We start from the raw sequence: 18,906 nt of genomic DNA on the forward strand, positions 1-18,906 counted from the left end.
TTTTCTTTGTTGACTCATCGTAAGTCTTCCTCATATCACATGAGATAGTATAAAAACGTTAATGCACTCACTTGATGTCTCACTATTAAGCTTTATTGTCACTATTAATTTCACTCTTGTACTATGTTCTTTGCTTTTAGTTCGCTTTGTTCTTGATTTACATCACAATTTACACGAAAATCATTTACCTAATATATATAATTTCAAAACATATGTTAGTATTCTAACTAACATAATCGGCACATATTCATATAAATATTTTAAAAATGTAATTAGTGCATATTCGATACCAATTTCTTTCAGATAATTAAAACTAACTTCAATTCCTTCAAAATAACCTTTCAAGTCCTTGTAATAATATTTCTTAACAATAAATCATCTAACTTTCCAAAATAAACATTTCTTTAAAATCCATCCAATATTCTAAAAACTTCCAAAATGGTCTCTTGCTAATCACTTTAATTCCATATTAATCACCATACTCAATCATTCCAGCAATATTTTCAATCTAGTACACCAACATTTACTTAATTATAATTCAATCTCATAATTTCAAAAAATCTCAATTTGGTCCCCAACTTATACCAACTTTCAAATTGATCCAATTCAACATTCTAACATCAAAATTAACATTCCAATGTCAAATTCCTGCATAGTACATCTACTATTTAATAATTGCACTCTAGCCCTAAAATTCTCAAATTATGCAAAATAGTCCCTATATTTTCACAAATTCCCAAATTGGTGCAAACCAATTTCCAAAGCATGTAGAATCATTCTAATATCAATTCTAACCCATAGGAAATATTTGTAATTTTTTATCCTATTTTTCTTCTAAGTTTGAATCTATATAGTGATCTTGGACATGATTTTCATTTTGATTCAAGCATGAATTCAAGCTCCTAACATCATTTCCATGCTTTTACAATCACTTCCATATCAATTTCAATCCAAATTCAACTTCATACCATAAACCCAAGCTATGGTCGAACCTCCTATATACATTTTTACTTGATTTTAATCATCACAAAAGTTTGGAAACAACTCTACAACATCAATAGCATAAAAATCTAACTTTAAATCATCAAATCCAACTTCCCCTTCATCCACCAATTTCATGAAACCAAACTTCCAAGAAAGAACAACGTGAAATATTTATACCAAATGATAGAGAATTTGATGTAGATCAACTCTATGTTTCATGTCTTAATCCAAAAATCAAAAGAAATGGCTTCAAAATGGAAAAGAGAATTTTTTTCTCGCCTTAAGGGAAGTCAAGGCAGCAAGAGGAAGAAGAGGAAGTAATTACCTTGATTTTTCCTTCATTTATTAGCCTTTACACTTGTTATACTCTAATAAAATGAATTTAAAATTCATTTTAGTCCAAAAGTCCTTTCTACCCTTAATCAATCGTGATAATTACCTTGCCAGGATTCAATCATTACTCTTACATCATCGTAATAAATATCAATAGTTATTTTATTAATTTCAATCTTGGTCCTTGAATTTTAAAAAAATCCAAATTTGGTCACTTTAATCCAACGGTCCATAAATAACATGGAAAATCAACTTAAATCAAATTATCCTTTCTAAATTCTACTAAAATATAATATGAAAATGAAATTATTAACCTTTTAATGTCATCCTTCAAAAAAATTTCAATTACAGATTCGATCCAGTTATCCGAATATTTTATCGAACTTTATTGCTTCATAACTTTTTACACAAGTTTGAAAGAAATTCATTGTAGATGAGGTGAAAATGGACATAAGAATGAATTTAAAAAATAGACGAAAGTACACACTATAATTTACACACTTATTTTTTAATTGAGTCTATATTTTTTAAATTAAAAGGATACTTGTTTCTTAATCAGTATAAAATCATACTTATCCCTTGATTTGTGCTTATTTTATTTTTATCATCTTAATTTAAAATAAATCAATAATTTTGACCCTCTACATTTATCAATTTAGCTATCTATCATTAAGGTTGTTGTAGTATAATGGTAGGTATTCTTGCCTATCACATGGGTGACCTGGGTTTTGATCCCCAATAGCGGTGTTATACTTTAGTTTTTCCTCCTTTTCTATCAAAATAAAAAGTGCTAAAAACAATTGAAAATGACTAGAATCGCCTAGACTCGTACCGAGGACCTTTAGTGTGTTAGAGTGACGTAATAACCAATTACACAACGACACCTGATTGACTCTTGGTTCCACTACGTTTTATAATTTCTCTGAAACATGATACGTACAAGTGTCGAAGATCACAATTCAATGATACACCTATTTATAAATTACATAATCCTTTTTATTGGACTTGTGAAAGAAATTCATTGTAGCTGAGGTGAAAATGGACATAAGTTTGGATTTAAAAAATAGATGACAATACACGCTATAATTTAGACATTTTTTAAGTAAGTATTCATTTTTAAAATGACATAGATACTTGTTTCTTAATCAGTATAAAATCATATTTAAACCCTAATTTGTGCATATTTTACTATCTCATCTTAATTTAAAATAAATCAATAATTTTGACACTCTACTATACATTAATCAATTTAGCTATTTATCAACAAGGTCGTTTTAGTATAGTGTCAAGTATTTTCGCCTGTCATGCAGGTGACCCGATTCAATCTCCGACAACAGTGTTAGACTTTAGTTTTTCTTCCTTTTCCATCGAAATAAAAAGCGCTAAGAGCAATTGAAAACGACTAGCATCGCCCGGACTCAAACTGAAGACCTTCATTGAGTTAGACTGACGTGATAACCAACTACACCACGACACTTGATAAACTCTTAGTTCCACTATTTTTATAATTCCTCTTAAACATGATACATACAAGTGTCGAAGATCACAAATTAATGATATGCCTATTTATTATTATATAATCTTTTTTATTGGACTTGTGAAAGAAATTCATTGTAGATGAGCTGAAAATGGACATAAGTTAGGATTTAAAAAATAGATGACAGTACACATTATAATTTATACACTTATTTTTTAATTAAGTCTTTATATTTTTAAATGACGAAGATACTTATTTCTTAATCAATATAAAATCATATTTAACCCTTAATTTGTGCATATTTTAATATATCATCTTAATTTAAAATAAATCAATAATTTTGACTCTCCATGTTAATCAATTTAGTTATATATCAACAAGGTTGTTGTAGTATAATGGTAAGTATTCTAGCCTATCACGCGGGTGACCCAGTTCGATCCCTGGCAACGGTGTTAGACTTTAGTTTTTCCTCCTTTTCCATTGAAATAAAAAGGTCTAAAAACAATTGAAAATGACAGCATCGCCCATAGTTAAACCGTAGACCTTTAGTGTGTTAAACTAACGTGATAACCATCTACACCATTTTTATAATTTTTCTTAAACATGATGCGTACAAGTGTCAAAGATCACAATTCCATGATAAGGATATTTATAATTACATAATCTTTTTTATTGGACTTGTGAAACAAATTCATTGTAGATTAGGTGAAAATGGACGTAAGTTTGGATTTTAAAAAAATAGATGGCAGTACACACTATAATTTACACATTTTTTAATTAAGTCTTTACCTTTGAAATGGCGATGATACTTGTTTCTTAATCAGTATAAAATCATATTTAACCATTAATTTGTGCATATTTTATTATATCATCTTAATTTAAAATAAATCAATAATTTTGACCCTCATTAATCGTTTAGCTATTATCAACAATGTTGTTGTAGAGTGGTAAGTATTCCCCCTTGTTATGCGGGTATCCCAGTTTGATCCCTTACAACGGCATTAGACTTCAGTTTTTCCTCCTTTTCCATCGAAATAAAAAGCATTAAAAATAATTGAAAATGACTAGCATCAATCGGACTCGAACTGAAGATCTTCAGTGTGTTAGACTAACGTAATAACCTACTACACCATGATAGCCTCTGGATTCCATAGCGTTTTATAATTTCTTTGAAACTTGATACGCTCAAGTGACGAAAATCACAATTCAATAATTTACCTATTTATAATTACATAATCTTTTTTGTTATACTTGCAAAAGGAATTCATTGTAGATGATGTGAAAATGAACATAAGTTTTGCTTTAAAAAATAGATAATAATACACAGTAAAATTTAAACATTTATTTTTTAAATTGTCTTTATTTTTTAAATGACGAAGATATTTTTTGCTTAATCAGTATAAAATCATATTTAATCCGTAATTTGTACATATTTTATTATATATCTTAATTTAAAATAAATGAATAATTTTGACCCTCAACATTTATCAATTTAACTCTCCTGTTCATTACCAACTGCCATTAACCAACTCCAAGCTCCACATTGCCACCACACCACGCCAATCTTTTAGCATGATTTTACATCTAACGATCACCATTCTGTGTGAATGATATCTTTGCACAGCTTTTCACCCAAAGTTTTTGTTGCCCAGCTTCTAATACTAGATTTAAAAGTTGTATGAATTACAAAACCAGATGAAGGCAACTTTAAGAGTTTGACTTGTACAAGAAAAGGGAGGAATTGCCTGGATCCATTCATGGATCTAAGGATATTATGAAACACAAATTCTAGCTGTTTCTCATAGTGACATAAAATCTGCTTGCAAACTAATCCTCAGATATTCCACTTTAAATTCCTCAAACAGATTCACACAAAAAAATGTTTCTCTCAACCATTGATAAATGTGCAAAGATCTGGCAAATGCAAAATATCAGTTCTCACCTGGCAGATACCGCTGAAGATACCGCTGATATTAGGTAAAAGAACCTTTTTAGAGACAGAAGACCTTTCTTTATCCAACTTCTGTACATGAATGATTTTCTCTGGTGGGTTCGGCTCTTGAATTCTGCAATCCCGTGGGGATGATTCCGTCGACATGTGTGTTTCTACTAGAATCCGGGATGCAGCTTCAGCTGCTTTCTTCTGTTCCCTTTCGCGCCACCTTCTGAGCTCTCCCTCCACTGCTCTCTTCGCTGCTTCAGCCATCTCTGCCCTCTTCAAAGCATCTGCAGTTGCAGCCTTCATATCTTCGATCTCTTTTTGAGCCGCCTCTAACCTCTTGAGGGCCACATTTTCACTAGCCTTTACGGCTTCCACCTGAGCCATGGCAGCTGCCACTTTCATTTCAGCTATGTTATCAGATTCTTCAACTTTGTGGCTCAAAGACTTGAATTCTTCCCTGGAGATTGTGATATTGGCTCCGGAGTCGGAGGTTGAGGAAAGTGCAGCGGTTGCTCTCTCGAAAAGCATCTTTATCTTATCGAGTGCTCTTATCTCATTTTCTTTCGCAACTTCAACTTCTTCAAGAAAAGCTCTCAGTTGCTTACCATCTTCATCGAATGTGATTTTTGCTGCTTCAGCTTCTGACTTTAACTTCTCGGCTTCCTTCTTCATCCCTTCTCCTTCTCGCCGTGCATTTTTCGTTTCCACCATTAGTTGTTGGAGGCTTGAAATCATTTCTTCACAGGCACCTCTTGTTTTGGATTCCTCTATAAGGAAAGCTTCGAGCTTGGATTTACTTTTCTGATGCTGAACATGCAGATTCCCAGCAACGGACTCCGCTTCTCTTTCCTTCTCCTGCAGTTCTGAATCCTCTTTCATCACACACTCTACCTCCAACTTGAGAGACTCCAACATACTTCTCAACGAGTTTTCTTCTTCAGCAACTTTTTGCAGTGATTCTTTAGCTCCATCTAGCTCCAAAGTAACGGTTCGTAGGGACTCCAAACCAGAAGCCTTTGCATTCTTTATTCGCTTCTGCAAATTCCCAATCTGATTAACTGTTTCCGAAAGTTGTGCTTCAAGATTTCCTGTAAGCTCCGGGTCAAATTGATTCTTTAAAGCAAATAACTTCATAGTTGACTCTTCAATGGTAGCCTTATACAATTGCCTCTGCCTATCCTTTTAAGCAAAAATTTTAGCTTGTTCTTGCTGTGCTTCAAGAGATGCAAGCTTCACTTGTCCAATCGATCTCTGTAATGATGAAATTTGCTTTGAAAGCTCTCCAACCTTCTCAATGTTAACCTTAGCCGAATCTTTAGCTTCTTCTGTCTGGTTGAAGGCCATAATTTTCACTTCTAAGGATGCATTGTAGTCCTGATGAATCTTCCGCAATTCTTGTTTTGTAGCATCGAGTTCGCCAATAACAGCCATGTATTGTTGCCTACCAGTTTCCAAATCCTGGCTTCGAACACCATCAGGTCCCGGGAGAATATCAGAATTTACTTCTTCAATCTGCTTTGACTTACTTTTTGCAGCTTCTGTGGCCTTGATTGCAGAATCCTTTGATTCTGAACAGATCTGAGTTTGCGAGTCAGTTCCTCAACCACGCTTTTAGCCCTTTCAAGCTCAGCGAGTGCTTGAGTCTTGGTTTCCTCGGCATTTTCTATATGCTCCTTTAACTTGTTCAACTCTTTCTGAACCAAGTGAAGTTGTGTCTCCTTTGCCAGTACTCTCTGCAACTCGACAACAAAGAATTTTTAGACAAAAAAGAGAGTTAAACTACGATGCTCCGACTCTCATTTACATGAGGCACATGTCCAACAAATATTCACTCACATCCAAGCAGACGTAACATAAGAGTAATAATATTACTGATCATGCAAATTTCATATGACTAGATTTCCCAGAAATCTATTCCTCAAGCTCCAATTGTTATATTTCGATATTAATATCTGAGATGAAGGTCTACAGTTGAATACGAAAACAAAAGAAAAACATGAATGTTCAATAAATACCTTATCCAAATGAACACTAAATACTACAATGCCTTGAAACAACAATTCAGGTGAAAGACGAGAAGTTCCAGGAGTCATTTACCTCTGCAGAATAAGCTTTTGCCTTCTTTATGGCGGGCTTTTCCCCAGAGAAAGCACCTTCACCAAAAAGAGTGACAGCATCTTTAACGGATTGAAAAGGGGCACTAGTGTCTATCTCCCCGACCTCCACTTTCGGAGATCCTTTGGCATTATGGTGTCCCCTGGCGACCATTGTGCTTTGCTTGTTTATTAGTTCTCTGAAATACACAAGTCAAAACTCTGAAAATGGCACGGCATGGCATCGATCACAATATAAAACATTCAACAACCAAACATGTCTCCGCCGAAACAAAGCAAATTATCATCTCAAACAAACCTTTGATTATTTGAAACTATTACAAACTAAAAGACCTTAATTTATCCCCAGCTGAGAAGAATATCATACCATCGCGGCAGGAGATTCTTTGGCTTTGAATCAGGGTATTCAAGAACAGGTTTTTCCAGCTCAAAACTGCAAGATGAGCAGGTAGACTCGCTCAATAACAATCTATACCGATAACTTCAGGCTGGAAAAACCTCATGATCCAAAAGGCTAGTAGCTTTAGATGCAAAATAAGGCTAAAATCTTATACATTCGACAAACACATCTGAATTAATACGCCATAGATTACATAACTCATGCTAAAGCACAATCACATGTTCGAGAAGTAACAACTTTCTTGTATAATCATTTAATTTCAACTGAAAAGTTCAAGCTTTCGAGATATGTTGCTCGGGCTCTTCATTTTCTTCAAAATACTGTGACCCAACAAATACAGTGTAATGTTTACACAAAAAAAACTGAACATATTCATATCAAACACATACTAGTAGTGGTATCCAACACTCGAATTCGAATTCGAATCCAAGAAACACAGATTCATGTAATATTAAGCTAAATAGTTTAAAATTAGTTAGCATCATCAAGATTTCAACATCATAAAAATCACATTATGAGTGAAGCAGACCATACCTTAAATGTTCTTGTCAAGTCTTCAAACATCACCTCCTTGTCCTTAAGATTCACGACCATCAATCTTTTAACTTTTTCCCCAGCAATCCAAACCATAAACCCTAACTCAGGATCAAAGAGAAAAAAGAAGAAATGTCTTTTAAAATATTATGGAATTGATAGAGATCAGAAATGGAACTGACCCAAGTAAAAGTCAAAGAAAAGCCAAAAACCTGAAAAGAAAAATTACTTATCATTTTAACAGCTAAACACAACAAAAAAAAGACCCTGATAAAAATTCCAATAACAAAAGAAAATTCATAAAAGGGTGAAAAATCAAATAATCACCTTCTCTAAAAGGCCTTCACATCTTTATGATCATCTTCTTTGATCTGCACACTATTGCTTCATTCACTCTAAAGCACCCATTCAATCCTTCAACCTAAAGTCCAAAACCCACCAAGAAAAATAAAAACTTGTGACAAGAATCTCCCAAGAAAGTTTGATTCAAAAAATATTCTACCCCAAGAAAAGAAAGTCGGCTTCTTGGAAAAGAAAAGTTCCCAGGTTTTAATCCGAGAGAACTTTACTATGTTACTGTTTTAGCATTACCGGAGGATTTAAACAGTAACTGCGGCAAAAGTTTATGTATCCGCAAATATTGAAGTGGCGTTGGATTCGTTAGAATGTTTATGAGAGAATTAAAATCTGTGAAATAATTGAAATATGTAGGAATTGAAATTTAATTCCATATTCTGTTTGGTTAGTAAGAAATAGAATTGAAATTCAATTCCATATTTTATTTAGTTCGCAGACATGTCAAATGAATTTGATTTCAGTAATGTAAAATGACATAATTATCTCTCTTGTTTTTTTACTTTATTTTAGTTTATTTTACAACTTATTTTAGTTTATTTTACAACTTATATGTAGTATTATATTATAAAAAAATAAAAAATATTAAATTTTTATTTTATTGATTGATTATTCATTTCAATAAATTATAAAAATCATGCTAATAAACATTATAAGTTAAAATCATCGTAATCAAAATATGTTAATAAGTTATCAAAAGATAGAGCAATATTTCGATACATTCTAATCGGAGTATATTAATTAATTACCAAAAAATATACCAAAAATAATTTTTATTTAATATATGAATTAGAAACTCGACCCGACATGACTCAAAATAATAAAAAAATTATTTTTATTCAATAAAAACATTGACTTAATTGAAAATATATATATATAGAGGGGTATTATTGTAATTATTCCTAAATATATAAGGTAAAATTATATTTTTTTCGGGTCGGTCCGATTTTTTTCACCTTAAACCCGCACCCGACCCGACCTGACCCGAATATCACACATAAAAAACCCGACACGACTCGACCCGAATATCACACTTAAAAAACCCGACCCGACCCGAATAAAATAAAGTTTCATCCGACCCGACCCGAATATATGAATTAGAAATTCGACCCGACCCGACCCGAAATAATAAAAAAATATTTTTATTTAATGAAAACAGTGACTTAATCCTACCCGACCCGAATTATATATATATTCGGGTCGGTCCGGTTTTTTTCACCCTAAACCCAAACCCGACCCGAATATCACACTTAAAAAAACTCGACCCGACTCGACCCGAATATCACACTTAAAAAACCCGACCCGAACAAAATAAAGTTTCATTCGACCCGACCCGAATATATGAATTAGAAATCCGACCAGACCCGACCCGAAATAGTAAAAAATATTTTTATTTAATAAAAACAGTGACTTAATCCGACCCAACTCGAATTATATATATTTTCGGGTCGGTCCGGTTTTTTCACCCTAAACCCGAACCCGACCCGATCCGACCCGAATATCACACTTAAAAAAACTCGACCCGACTCGACCCGAATATCACACTTAAAAAACCAGACCCGACCCAACAAAATAAAGTTTCATCATACCCGACCCGAATATATGAATTACAAATCCGACCCGACCAGACCCGAAATAATAAAAAAGTATTTTTATTTAATAAAATCAGTGACTTAATCCGACCCGACCCGAATTATATATATTTTCGGGTCCGTCCGATTTTTTTCACCCTAAACTCGAACCCGACCCGACCCAACCCGAATATCACACTTAAAAAAACCGACCCGAATATATGAATTAGAAACCCGACCCGACCCGAAATAATAAAAAAATATTTTTATTCAATATATTAATAAGTTACCAAATGATTGATGAGGGTAGTATATTCAAATTTTAATTCTCTCCGATAAGGGAATTGAATTCCATCAATTTTTGGATGGAATTCACTTTCTCTCGTTTGATAGAATTGAATTTCATCAGAGATTTCAATTCCCTTAAAAAATTTGAACCAAATATAAAAAAAAATAGAATTAGATTCTAATTCTTACTAATTTCAAGGTATTCTATCTAACCAAACGCAACATCATAAGAAGTGGAAAAGGCTGCTCCTTTTCCTTTGATTGTGATGGAGAGAGACAAAGAAATGGGCTTTCCAAGGCGGTTACTTTTTGGACAGTTACGTTGATTGTCTTAAAATGAAAGGGTAGTTCTGTCTGAGAGACACAAGCAGAGGAGCAGAAAGGGGAACGATGCCACTTTTAGTCCATCACTCGAAGAGATGAGTAGTGACAAAAATGAGACTAAAAAAGACTTTAGTTTATGAATCCCAATGCATACTGTTGTTTCCTTCATGTATGATCTCTCTCTCTCTCTCTCTCTCTCTCTCACACACACGTGTTCTTTGTCTTCAATCCTTATTGTTTTCTTATATTTCTTTTCTGCAAATCTACGAAAATACTATATTTTTTAATAAACAAATGTCGGTTTTAAAGGTGAGCGTTTGATTAATTCAAATTGAGTCGAGTCCAGTCGGGTCAAAAATTTATATTATTCGAGTTGACGAGTTTTATTTTACAACTCAGAGTTAACTTGAATTTTTTTCGATTTTATTTGATTTTATAAAATTCAAGTCGAGTTGAGTCAAGTCGGTTTTTTGAGTTTCTGTTTAAATTTAATTATAATATTTATAATATTATTTTATTTTAATTTAAGTGACTTTCTATAACTATGCATATAATACAAATTTATTTATTCATATTTTTTTCCATATATATATATCATACAAAGTCGAATGACTCGACTCAAACTTAAAAATAAATTCACTAATTACTAAAATTTTTGAGTTATTCGAGTTGTATTTTACAACTCGATTTGAACTTTAATTTTTTTGAGTCGATTCGAATTTATGAAATTACAACTCGAAGACAATTCGAGTCGAGTTTTTCTAGTAGAATCGAGTCGAAAAAATCAATTTTTTAAGTCAATTCGAGTTTTACTCACCCCTAATCGGTTCATTCATATGGAATAATTTTATGGTTTTCTTAAAGAAGGATTAACATGAATAAGAGATTATTGTTTTTTTTATATTCTAAATTTGTTCACGATATTTATAGAAATATATCAATCTTCATTGTCAAATGATAAAGATATTCAAGGTCTATCTGTGTAGAACGGGCACCTGCCTAAGGCACATAATTTTTATTATATATTATACTTGAGAAAAAAATAATTTTAAATTAGTTATATGGTCCAATTATTTGGCTATTTTTCAAAATCACCCTCACACATTAATATTATCTGTCAGACACCCTTTCAACTTTTTTTATTGATCTAACACCTTTTGCAGTAAAGCGTCCCCCTGCAGCGCGTTTTACGTTGATCTGGTGTCACGTGGGGTAAGGCGCACCCCTTGTAGCGCGCTTTATGCTGATTTGGATACACCTGGTTAAAGCGCGGCCCCTGGGGCGTGCCTTAGGGCTATAGCGCGGTGCAGGGGCCGCGCCTTGCATAATTTATCCGACTTTCTCGGCTTTAAAGCATCGTCTCTCCTCTATAAATACCCCTTCTCCCTAAAACTCTCTCACAAATTCCTCTCAACCTAGAAACTACTACAATAATCCTCTCAACCAGTAAAAAAAACACGCCAATCCTTTTATATTTTATTCAAAAGTTCGTTCGATCTTTCGTTATAAGGTAATTTTTTATAATATTTTTTATAATTATATATGATTATTTCGAAAGCAAATATTGTATTAATTGTTTTTAATTAATTTTTGTGGTTGTATAATTGGAAAGCGGGAGTGTACGTTGAAATATTTTTGCAGATATGATAATAATATAAAATTAAATTATTTACGTTTATGTGTAAAATAATTTACGTTTATTTGTAAAAAAATTATTGTGTTATATTTTCGTGCATATATTATTTTTTTAATTAGGTTTGTTTCAGTTGTTTTTTTGCAGATATAATATTGTCGTACATTCAAACTCTAATAATGACGCAAATTTCAGCTATTGTTTTTTGTGATAGAGAAATTCGAGAAGATGAAACTAATGTTGTTTTCGTATCAAATGATTATGTTAAAATATCATTTAAGAGAAACATAACTCTTGAGGAGTTGATAACGAAGATTTCAAGGAAGGTTCATGTTGGAAGTAGTAGAAGAATGTCGTCGTTGCAGTACAGATTTCCAACATCATTGTTGCCATTAACTTATACAGCGTTCGAACTATCGAACAATGATGATGTTGAAATGATGGTTGATTCTCAAAGTAATTATTCAGACGCCGATATTGATATGTATGCAAAGTTTGTTCAAGTGCGTGTTGTTCGGGGTCTTTCATTAAGCTCCCATTATGGGTTGGCTAAACAAGTTGATCAAGTTGACAGCCCAACTACAGTAATGTGTAATGATTTTAATGTCATAATGGGAAATTCGCATCATTGTGTTGGCCCATCAACTTCAATGAGGAGACATTCATCAGCAACTCCTTATAATCTGTACTGAGATGGGTCTATGAACAATCCATATGGAAACATCGAGACCAGTTCTAGGGGAAGGCATTCATCTCCAAATTTCTTTGACCTTAATATGGAGATGTCATCGACACAACAATCTGTGCAGTTTCCATTTGACACGATGACTTCAAGCTCTAGGGGGAGGCATTCGATTGCGAGTTTTTTCGATCTCAATGTCGATATGCCTTCTAGTTCAATGGAAAGGCGTACAAGTAGTAGGTTATTCGACGTAAATGTGGAAAGCATGGAGGAACCATCATTTTCACCAGAAGAACCGCTTCGTGAGCCTGGTGCGGATGGCGTTGAGACTGGACTATTCATACACCCGGAATCACCACAATTCAACTCCGATGATGATGATGATGTAGACGAAGTTCCCTCAAATGTGGCACAAACTGACCCTCCAGCACACATGTATGAAGCTGATTATGATGCAATGTACGGGCCAGAATTTGCGGATATGCCTAATCTCAGTAACTATGGATATTACTCATCAATAAATAATGGTGAGTTATATTTAGGCATGAAGTTTTCAAGCAAAGAATAATCGATGATGGTTATAAAAAATTTCAATATCCGTAATTCTGTTCAATCCAGAGTCACCCGCTCCACAAAAGAAAAATATGTATGCCACTGTTCCCGACGCGAAAACGGATGTAATTGGATGGTTCGCATATCAAAGAGGAAGAGGAAAAACAATAGATGGGAACTAACGGTATACAACGGTCCTCACACATGTTGTGCTGGAGGGATCAACCAAGATCATCCCAACTTGGACTCTGAAGTGATCTGCCAAGCCATTATGTCCATGGTAAAAGCGAGCTCCCATATAACTACTGTTTTGTTGATTTCAGCTATCCAATCGCAGTATGGGTATTCCGTCTCATACAGAAAATCATGGAAGGCAAAGCAGCTGGCCATTAAAAAACTTCAAGGCGAATGGGATGTATCTTACAACGAACTTCCAAGTTGGTTTAGGCTGTTGTGAAGGTTTAATCCTGGGACAATTGTGAACTTCGAAATCTCCCCTGCATACTATAATGATCAAGTTCTTCACGATCGATGCCAATTCTATTGGGTTTTTTAGACTTACCTACAGTGCATTAATGTTGTCAAATACTGCAAGCATGTGGTCCAGATCGATGGAACTTTCTTGTATGGAAAATACAAGTAATTTTTACTATTATCAGTTATCCAAGACGGTGATCGCAACATTCTTCCAGTTGTGTTTGCTCTCGTTCAAGGAGAAGATACATATTCTTGGTCTTTTTTCCTCCGAAAATTACGTTCACATGTTATCACAAGGGAAAATATATGTGTCATTGCAGAGCTGGGATTAAAGCAGCAATGGAGTGTTTGGGTCCATTCTGGTAGCCACCCTATTTCCAATATAGGTATTATATCCGACACATTGCTATGAACTACCATAGAAGGTTCAAGAAGAATGATGAACGTCAATTACTTGTGCGCATGGGTAAGCGAAACCACCATTTTTTATTTTGATCGTTTTCATTTTTTATGGAAACAAAGTAAGTTCTACATTTTTTTATCAGGTTACGAACTACTTCCTCAAACATTTGAATCTATGCTTCAAGATTTGCGGGCGAAGAACGAGGAAGGATACGATTACATCAGCCTCATCGATAAAGAAATGTGGACAAACACATATGATGATGGATTTCGATATGGACACATGACGATCAACTTGGCTGAGGAAATCAATTCAACCTTAAATGGTGCACATCACTTACCTGTAGTGGCTTTGGTAAAAACTATATATTTTCGTTTGGGGGCACTTTTTGTGAAGCTCGGGGGACAAGCTCAAACCTGGATGCAAGGCGGTCATGTCTATCACCCTAGATTAGTTGCAGATTTACAAAAAAAATTGCGGCATCAAATGGAATGTTTGTAATAAGCTTATCTGGAACACATGCATTGTTTTGTGTCACAGAGTTGCCTCGATCCCTTCAAGCGATTGAAGTTGTGTCGTTCAGAGTAAATCTACGGGACAGATGTTGCGACTGCGGGTTTTTTCAAGCTCTGAAATATCCATGCTCTCATGTGATAACAGCTTGCTCGTATACCCGTTAAGACTATAACCGTTTTGTGGATCCCGTATACCTACAATCAGAAGTGTTTAAGATATACGAATTTGAGTTCCCCCATAGGTAATGACGAAGACCCTAATGAAGTTCAGAATTAGCTTCCGATTGTACCAGACCCGAATTTATTGTGAGACCGTGGTCGTCCAAAATCCACTCGAATACATTGTGATATGGATATTCGAGAAACATCTCGACACGACAAAAAATGTGGGCATTGTAGAAACTCATGACACACTAGGAGAACATGTCCACTTCTGTTGCCATCAAGTAACCATTGATGAGGAATTTATGTAGTTTTTGTTTATCAAATAATAATTCTTGTACTTGAATTTGCATTTACTTAAATTTAATCATTCGATAACCGCTGATGAAGATTAAAAAAACGATACAAGAAAACGAGATTGGACGTTGGCGTTATATGCGATTATAATAAAAGAGATAATAAGTGACAAACTTAAGAAAGTTATCGAACGTAATTATTAAATTTTATCAAACTAAAAGTAATTTGGTATTTGAATATAATTCTAAATACAACAAACTTACAATAAGTATTAAATGCTAAATAATAATAATATTACAATAACTGATATTAAATGATAAATAAATTAACTGATATTAAATTATAATAAACAAAATAATCAAAATCAATTAACAAAAAGTCTAAAAAATACACAAAAAATTAAAAAAAATCCAACCAAATTAACAAAATAAAATAATTATTAAATGATAAATAATAATAAAAATTACAATAAAAAAGTCCAATAAACAACTAAATACAAATATAATAAAAAACAAAATCTATCGATGCCTGCGATGCGAATGTGTTCCGCAGGGCGGTGGATGTCGGTCTCGAGGAGGATTTCTTCGTATCACTGGTTGTGACTCCTCGTTGTCATCATCATCACCATCATCATCATCGTCGTCGTCATCGTTGTCGTCGTCGTCGTCGTGAGCAGCTACATTTTGTTGATAAGGAGTTGATGACGATGTAGCACCTCCATAGAATAAGGACTCTGGAGGTGTATGACCGACTATCCCACCGCTCATAGATACTTGCGAAAACTCATAAAACCCATACATCGCTGAGTGTGAAAACTGTACAAGAGGTGTATGTGTGGCGGCCATGGGTGATGAGGCTGCACCCGCCAAATAACTAGCATATGAATCCCAAGTTGGATCTACAAAAATAGACCTATAATATCCTCCAGGAGGGGTCATATAACTCTATGACGGTGGCGGCAACATCTGGTAAGGGAAAGGCTGTGGTGGCATCATATATGGTTGCGGTATATAAGTCGTTGCAGATGGTGGCTGCTGTGAAGGTCCTGCTGGTGTAGCTGAGGACGAACTGGAAGCACCTGCTCTCCGTCCACGGGTCGGGGGATGGTGGTACTGTGACGGTGAACGTCTCTATCGACGTCGCTGAAAGGTTCACCCTCATGCATCCTCAGAAAGAAGAAACAGTTTCCCATTACTATTGAACCACTGATAATAATCATCACCAACAGTCAATAGGTCATCATAAATGGGCTCTCTACGGGGAAGGCACCGATGTCGATCCTCCCACAGCACAACCCACTCATGATGCTTCACCAGCCAATCTGTATCTGTCTTGCCGTGTCGATCTGTGCTATGCAACTCGTCCATATTGCTAGGTGCTTCCGGAATTGGTTGAAAACAACCAAATTGCTGGAGCACGCGATGAGTGGAGTGCCACTCGATGATCGCATAACATATCAAAGGGACCATCGTCATCCAAACATCTGATCGGCCCCTCAACTCAGGTGGGATCGCCATCCTCACATCATCATTAGAATATGTCACCCATTCAAACTAAAACAAATATATATAATTTTTATCAAAATAATAATCTAATTATATAACTATAATCTAAAATTGATTTAAATACTAAAATGAATACCTTTATGTCAGCCTTCTGATCGATTAGCACCCTAATTTTTTCTAAATCATCAGGTAGCTCCCGATGATTTTTCCTGTCAGTATACCACCTATTCAAGGAATTTTTTTTTATTATACACTATATAAAATGATTAATATACGAAATCAGTTTTATAATTACCTCAATAGTAGCAAAAATACGAATGAGTTCTTCACAACGGGACATAAAAAGAGCAATCGATACCATGCCCAAGACTGCAGTAGAAGGAGACATCCGCCGATAGTATTTTTTCTATAGTCAGTCGCTCGACACATCTCCCTATATAGGAATCCAAAACTGTCGAGCCCCAACTGAGTGATTCGGCCAGATAAAAGTCGACAAGATGTCGCAACTACATACAACGAACTTGGTTGCGGGATTTGTCCGGCATTAGCAACCCTCCTATCAGCTGCAGTATCCATGTCCGTGCATATATTTTAACTTCATCTTCAAAGGTGTTTGTCTCTACTCCCGAAAATTGGCATCTAACCAATTTAACGGTATCCAACCACTGTTAAAATTTTTCGGGACACGTCCTAGATTATCCCGGCACAAAGTAGTCCATGAACCGTGCACTATCCCTGATATCACACCTCCATCCACCGGAAGCTCCAGGTGCATAGAAACATCCTCAAGTGTAATCGTGCACTCTCCGCACGGAAGATGGAATGTGTGGGTCTCCAGCCTCCACCGCTCCACTAAGGCGGAAATAAGGTATGGTTCTATCTTACAATGACCTCCATATCTACCTATGTGACTGACCCAACCTCTACTAAATACGGTCAGACATGCGTAGGTATCGCTAACTTAAAGTTCCTAATAAAAGGATCTAAAATACAGTCACTCTCCTAAAATATAAATAATTACAAAAATTAATTTATAAACTAAAAATCATGCATTCAATAAAATGTTATTGTATCATCAAAATGTCGAGATATGTGATTTCCATCCAAACGAAGTATACCACCTTCCATTTTATATCTGCAAAAAAAATTAAATAAATAAAATATTAAATAATTTAAATAATTAAATAAAATAATAAAAAAATACTAAATATAATAAAATATACCTTAAAGAGCTATAAGAGAATATAAAGAGTATTTGAGAGAAGTTGAGAGGATTTGGTGTGATGAAAGTGATTGAGAATGGAGGTATTTATAGGAGGGAAAGGGGTGTGAACGGGCGGGGGTAGGTGAGTAATTAAGCAAAGGCGCACCCTTGTGGGCGCGTCTTTCTGACGCGTGTCATAATTTCAGCAAAGCGCGGCCCCTGCACCGCGTTATAGCCCTACGTGGCGTAAGGCGTCCCCCAGGGGCCGCGCTTTAGCCAGGTGTATCCAAGTCAGCATAAGGCGCGCTACAGGGGGCGCATCTTACCCCACGTGATGTCAGATCAGCGTAAAACAAGCTTCAGGGGCGAGTTTTACTGCAAAGAGTGTTAGATCGGTAAAAAAAATTGAAAGGGTGTCTGACAAGTAATATTAGTGTGTCAGGGTGATTTTTTTGGAAAAATCACCCAATTATTTTTAGTACTTGTTATTATGGGTTTAATTTTCTTTAATATTTATTATTATGGGTTTAATTGTTTTTAATATTTATTATTAGGAGTCAAGTTTTACAATTTATCTTTTTCTAATATTTGTATAAGTGTCTAATTTTTTGTCAATATTTTTTCTAACATTTGTTATTAAAGATCCAATTATTTTCAATAATTTTTATTAGGGGCCAATTTTTCTTAATATTTGTTACTAGAGACATACTTTTAAAATTTAATTTCTTTTCGAATATTTATTTGTTATTATGATTCTAATTTTTTCAGTACATTTTATTAGAGATCCAATATTTTTAGTGTTTGCAATTATGAGCATACTCTTAATTTTTTTTTTAATATTTGTTATTAGGAATCTATTTTTTAAAACTTGTTATTATGGAGTTACCCTTAAAATTTATTTTTTTCAACACTTTTATTAGAAATAATTACTTAAATAACGATCTATAACCACAACGATGATCGCTATGCAATGATAACAACATCGTCTGAAACTGCGATATCCACAATCGTTATGTCCACTAGCATATGTTATTAAAAATTCGCAATCACAATACTTGCAGTGACCACAATATCATGCGTTATGTTCGCAATAATGATGAACACAATGTGACTGAAGGCACAAATATAAATTGTAACTTAAATTCTTGATTAGGG

At 34.4% G+C, this 18,906-nt stretch overlaps 1 pseudogene; it reads right to left on the minus strand.

The window, feature by feature from the left end:
- Positions 1-4,518: 4,518 nt before the first annotated feature.
- On the minus strand, positions 4,519-7,480 carry LOC120120703 (annotated as a pseudogene).
- Positions 7,481-18,906: the final 11,426 nt, after the last annotated feature.

This window comes from Hibiscus syriacus, unplaced genomic scaffold, assembly GCF_006381635.1.
Source record: "Hibiscus syriacus cultivar Baekdansim isolate YM2019G1 unplaced genomic scaffold, ASM638163v2 tig00110346_pilon, whole genome shotgun sequence".
Lineage (NCBI taxonomy): Eukaryota > Viridiplantae > Streptophyta > Magnoliopsida > Malvales > Malvaceae > Hibiscus > Hibiscus syriacus.